We start from the raw sequence: 6,862 nt of genomic DNA on the forward strand, positions 1-6,862 counted from the left end.
GGCCTTCAACTGATTGGACAAGGCCCACCTCTATGGTGAATGGCAGTTTGCTTCACTCAAAGTCCACTGATGAAAATGTTAATCTCATCCAAAAACACTCTTACAGAAACATCCAGAATAATATTTGACCACATAGGTGGACACTGTGGCCCAATCAAGTTGACACACAAAATTAACCATCATAGACAGTGTTCCCCAAATTCACCTCCTTCCCAGAACCTCAGAATGGACTAGGGTTTGGAAATAGGGCCATTACAGATGCAATTAGTTGAGATGAGGTCATAGTGGAGTAGGGTGGGCCCTTGGTACAATATGTCTGGTGTCTTCAAAAGAAGAGGAAAGACAGAGCAAGAGATGCTTTGGCAAAACATTATGGGATGCCAAAGGCAGAGATTGGAGTGAGATGTCTGTAAGCCGAGGAAAACCAAGGATTTCTGGCCACACCAGAAGTTAAGTGAAAGGCAGGGAACAAGTTCTCCTCTAGAGCCTTCAGAGAAAGCATGGCCCTGCCAACCCTAGACTTCAGACTTCTGACCTCCAGATCTATGAGGGAATACATTCTGTTGTGTTAGGCCACCAGACTTGTGGTACTTTATTATGGCAGCCCTGGGAAACTAATCCAATTGCTATATTACTATGTAGTTTAAAGCGTGTAAAACTAAAAATCTCTTTGGAGGTAAAAATAAATAAATCATCAGGATTTCCTCTCCTAAGGGTGGGGAAGCAGGAGCATGACCCCTGAATCAGACATGCACAGTGACCTATAATGTGGAGAGAGATTCAGCAAAAAAGCCCCGACAAAAGATGGAAGACAGTGAGATGGACCACAAACAGAAGGAGTCATCTGCAAAATGAAGGATGCCAACTGAGGATACAGGATGGAAGGGTCAGACACGTCTCACTCATTTTCCTCTTTGATGCAGTTATCTATCCCAGAGAGCTTTGCAGGGAGATATCACGCAGTCACTCAGAGGGGCCCAACGCTGCCTCCTGCAAAATTAGGAATATGAAAGAGAGTGGAAGAGGAGAGCCAGAGGGGTTGAGAGGAAGAACCAGACCTGCTGTCACTCTGGAAGGGAAAAGAAAGTGTCAGATCGCAGCTGGTAAATAAGATGTTACAGTGAAGCTTGAAAAGCTGGGTTCCTTCTCCTTTGTAAAGGCTCTACCTGCATCCCATGAAGGGACTCAGTGACAGACACATTAAAACACCATTAAAGTGTGAAATAGAACACAGTGTGAAAATAGATCTAACCTTCACAGCATATCGATCGCTACCTCGCACTGTGGCCAAGCTTTGGACAACTGTTTTATAATAGGTTTTACTTATTTTCCTGTTGCTATTTTGACTTCCTCCAAGGAGGGTGTTATTTCTTTTTTTTTTTTTTCTTTACACACATGTTCATAGCGGTTTTATTTGTAAGAATCAAAAACTGAGAACAACCCAACTGTCATCAATAGGTGAATGGATAAACACAATAAACACGCTGTGTTATATTGATATGCACGGAATACGAAGGAATAAATTTTTGATTAAAATATAGATGAACTACAAAATAATCAGTCTAAGTGACAGAAACAAGACAAAACAGTACATAGTATATGATTCCATTCACATAAAAATTTTTTAAATGCAAAGTCGTCTATAAGAAAGAAAACAGATTCTTTTTGTCATGGTATAGAGGAGAACAGGGAAGAACAGGAATAAAGAAAGAGTAAAGAGGTATTAGGAAACTTTGGGGGCTGAGGGCTATGTTCATTACCTTGATTATGATCATAACTTCACAAGAGTATAAGTATGTCAAACTTACCAAATTGGACATTTTAAACATGTACATTTTACTAGTTGTCAACTTTATCTCAGGACAGGAGTAAAGACACAGATGTAGAGAATGGACTTGAGGACACGGGGAGGGGGAAGGGTAAACTGGGAAGAAGTGAGAGAGTGGCATGGACCTATATACACTACCAAACATAAAATAGAAAGCTAGTGGGAAGCAGCCGCATAGCACAGGGAGATCAGCTCGGTGCTTTGTGACCACCTAGAGGGGTGGGATGGGGAGGGTGCGAGGGAGACACAAGAGGGAGGAGATATTGGGATATGTGTATATGTATAGCTGATTCACTTTGTTATACAGCAGAAACTAACACAACAATGTAAAGCAATTATACTCCAATAAAGAGGGTGTTATTTCTAAAAGCTCCTGACAGCGGAGAGAAGCAGGCTTGCCTCTCAGGGAGCACCTGGCCTTGGAATGCTCCTGTCAGCTGCTCCATAAACAGAAATCAGTTTTGTGAAAGTGAGGAATGATTTTATGGTGGCTGCTGGGATGACAGATGCCCAGGGATGAGGAGGAGAACATTGCCAGCTTCCCAGAGAAGGGGAAAGAGAGAGGGTTGGGTCCATACAATTATAAATAATGGCAGGAGTTGGGTACCTACATCTCTTGTGACTTAATTTAGGCACCCAAGGATGATGGACTATTGCTGCCTTGTAGGATGGCTCTTATGTTTTATTTTTTTCTTCAAAATGTGTACACACACACACACACACACAGAAAACTCTTTTCAAAATAAGGGAGAGGGGCTTCCCTGGTGGCGCAGTGGTTGAGAGTCCACCTGCCGATGCAGGGGACACAGGTTCGTGCCCCAGTCCGGGAAGATACCACATGTCGCGGAGCGGCTGGGCCTGTGAGCCATGGCCGCTGAGGCTGCACGTCCGGAGCCTGTGCTCCGCAACGGGAGAGGCCACAACAGTGAGAGGCCCGCGTACTGCAAAAAATAAAAAAATAAAAAAAAAATAAGGGAGAAAAGAGATTCAGTTCCCTGTAACAAAAATGAACAAGGAGCTGTAACTCTCTAAATAATTTTCTGAATAAGTTTTTGACCTACATGAGAGCAGATTAACAAAGAGGAACATAAAGACAGTAAAATCACTTTTCAATAAAACATTCATATTTAATTTTGTAATGGCTTAGAAGAGTAAGCAAATGGGAAGATACATTTGTATCTCAGAGTTAATAATAACGAGCTCAGGTATCCCTCTATGTGGGACTTATCTCACTAGTTTTTCTTCAACCATCTTATTTGTAAAATGAGCATCTAAGGAATAGCCCCTTCCTAAATCGTAGCAGAATCAGAGAAAATTTATAATGAAAAGATCAGTGTGTGGCAAAGCATTCAATACACTTGCATTGTAGGCCATGAAAAACCAAAGAAGCCAATATTTAATGGTGTTTTATGCGGCCCACAAGACCACAGATCATCAAAGGTGGAAAAACTACCCATGAGCGGACTCAAATCTGAAATTTCACAGCTGTGTTTCCCAAATCATATTCTTAATATTCACCAAATTATGAATTCAAATAAATTTGATCAAACTGAACATTATTTTTTATACAAAAACTGTTCATAAAAAAGGATAAAAAAAATTTTAATGGAAAAAAAATCTATGCCAGAGTAGTAACTGCATCAGGCTTACTGGTGAACGAATAAATTCTCTTCGGGTTTAGAAACATGACAAAGTTACCTACCCTCATTTAACTATTGTTATTTAGAATTACTGCGTAAATAATAACTGATAAATTAAATACAAATATGGAATAATAGCTCTAATAATGAAAGCGATAATGAAAAACTTGTAGATCATATGATTGCCTAAGTAAAAAATTCAGTAAGATCTACTGAAGTCATTAAAACAATTGATTTAAATACACTTGTTGATTAAAAACTATATATAAAATACCAGTAATTTCCTGTGTAAGAAATATATCTAGTATGGAAATAGAATAAGAACAGAAAAAGAGCCCTCCCCTCCAAAAAGACTGCACCCAATTGAGACCATAAATATAAAATAAAGTGAGAATAATCCTTATAGGAAATGTGTGGAAATCATATGAATAAAACTATAAAATATTATGTCATGTTCACATACTGAGAGATTAATATTGTAAAGATCACAAATCATTCCCAAATAATTTATGAATGTAATAAAATTCCAGTGGATATCTCAGAGCATGAAAAAATATCTTCCAAAAAAATTTATGTAGAAGACTAAGCTGGGTAAATAGCCTGGGACTTTTTTTTTTTTTTTTTTGCAGTACACGGGCCTCTCACTGTTGTGGCCTCTCCCGTTGCGGAGCACAGGCTCCAGATGTGCAGGCTCAGCAGCCATGGCTCACGGGCCCAGCCGCTCCGCGGCATGTGGAATCTTCCCGGACTGGGGCACAAACCCGCGTCCCCTGCATCAGCAGGCAGACTCTCAACCACTGTGCCACCAGGGAAGCCCGCCTGGGACTTTTTAAAATGAAGAGTGAGAGGAGATGACATGACCAATCAAATGTCAATCATTCATTAAGTAAATAATTGAGGACCTACTGTGTGTGTTTTCTTTGGGAGACAAAAGGAGAGAAAGGACATGGTTCCTAACTTCAAGGAGTCTACAATCTAATGGGAGAAAGAGATGGTAAAAAAAAAAATAAGGACACAAATAAATATCTAATTACAAATTGTAATAAATATTTTAAAAGAAGGCTGCAGGTGTGGAGAAGCAGTGCCTGGTGGTGCTGTAGGTATCCTCCAAATCAGAGGACACTATTCACTTTGATTGGCACACAGATGATGTCACTGGCCTATTGTGCAGCTACCTGCAGCCTGAAACATCATGAGAGTGATGTTCATGATGAGTGATGTTCATGATGAGAGTGACATTTAACCTGGGTCAAGGGACAGGAAGGGCAAGCGAGTTCCCAGTAGAAAGAAAACAGGCCTGAAGGTCCTGCAATGAAAAGATCTGGGCACAGTCAAGAAACAAAAGGGGTCCAATATGGCCAAAAAATGGAACTCCAGAGAGAGACATGGGGTAGGTGTGGAGAGAGAAGTAAGTGGGGGTCACGTGCAGACCATGCAAAATGGAATAGATGTTGAGTGCTGTGATAGTCTCCTCAAGGGTTCTGAGCAGGGAAGTGCATAATGTAATTAATGGTTTAAGGAGGTTTTTGTTGTTGTTGTTTGTTTTTTGTTTTTCTATTGTGTGGAGAATGGTTTGGAATGGCTAAGAATGGACGTAAGGAGATTAAATAGTGGGCTAGGCAGTACTCCAGAAGAAAATTGGTAGTGGAATTAACCAGGGTGAGGGCACTGGAAATAGAAAGTGGAAGGAGTTGATAAATATTTTGAAGGTAGAGTTAATGAGAACTGGTGATTGATAGAATGTGAAGTCAAAAGACCTATATAAAGCTGATATAGTTTAAAGATTTTCACTGGTATAAAAAAGACAGACTGATTGTTGGAACAGAGCAAAAAAGGAGAAACAGATAGATAAATATAAAATAAAGTTGGTATTTTAAAATAGTGGGAAAGAAGGGATAAAAAGAAAGGTAGGCCATTGACTAAATTTTTAGGGGAAGGAGGAGAGAACTGAAGAAGATGGAGACCTTTCTCATAATTTGCACCAAATAAAAATAAAACATTAGAAGTACTAGAAAATAATATAGGGGTTTTTTTAAATATAGTTATTTTTATTACTTTATCTTACTTTTCTTTTTTCTTTTTTGCTTTTGGACCTCAGGAACAAACATGATACAAAAATACCCCTCAGGGCTTCCCTGGTGGCGCAGTGGTTGAAAGTCCGCCTGCCAATGCAGGGAACACGGGTTCGTGCCCCCGTCTGGGAAGATCCCACATGCCGCAGAGCGGCTGGGCCCGTGAGCCATGGCTGCTGAGCCTGCGCGTCTGGAGCCTGTGCTCCGCAATGGGAGAGGCCACAACAGTAAGAGGCTCGCGTACCGCAAAAAAAAAAAAAAAATACCCCTCAGTTCATGGCGCACTACCATGCTCTCTTGTCTTTTTATTCCTTCTCAGTCATCATTCCCATCCTTCTTTTCTGGCTTCATATTCTCCAACCCCACCAAGCACCCACTCTAAGGTTCTACGTAAGGTTAATTAGTAGTTTAAATGTTAATACATGAAAAGTTCCTTAGAAAGCTAGTGGGAAGCAGCAGCATAGCACAAGGAGATGAGCTCGGTGCTTTGTGACCGCCTGGAGGGGTGGGATAGGGAGGGTGGGAGGGAGGGAGACGCGAGAGAGAAGAGATATGGGAACATATGTATATGTATAACTGATTCACTTTGTTATAAAGCAGAAACTTAACACACCATTGTAAAGCAATTATACTCCAATAAAGATGTAAAAAAAAAAAAAATAGAAAATACATGCCACTTTGTAACCAAAGTTGCAACTGTTAATATCAATGAATATTAACTAATAAGTTCATTATTAAGTTGTCCCATCAAAGAATATAGTATATCTCTTCATTTAATCAAACCTTTCTTTATGTCCTCTTTTTCTTTCGGGATTTTCTCCGTAAGTGCTTATTCATTCTTTGTTAGTTTAAACTCTAGTCACTTTGTAGCTTGTGTTGATATTAAAAGGTATCTTATTTTCTATTTCTTTTTCTGAATGGCTATTCTCAGTATAGAAGAATGCTACTGATTTTTAAATTTTATTTTTACGCTGAATTTAAAAAATAATCTTGGAGTAGGGAGGGCTCCCCCCGCCCAAACTAAGCATAATGCCAAAGCAGAACACATAGAAAAATGTTTGCCAAGAAAACCTACTGAAGTCAAAATCACATGACAATTTGGGAATAAAATTGCTACATATTTGACAGAAAAAGGATTAATACTCTAAATATATAAAAAGTTATGGCAAAGCAAAAAAAAAATGATCAAATATGGGTAAAGATCATGAAGGAATCAATTTGAAAGACGAAACTGAAATATCCAGCAAACTCAAATTACTATTCAATTTTATATGTAATCAAGGCCTGCAAATTAGTAGAAGAAATCACTTTTTGATTATCAT

The sequence above is a fragment of the Tursiops truncatus genome, chromosome 2 (assembly GCF_011762595.2).
Source record: "Tursiops truncatus isolate mTurTru1 chromosome 2, mTurTru1.mat.Y, whole genome shotgun sequence".
NCBI classification, from domain to species: domain Eukaryota; kingdom Metazoa; phylum Chordata; class Mammalia; order Artiodactyla; family Delphinidae; genus Tursiops; species Tursiops truncatus.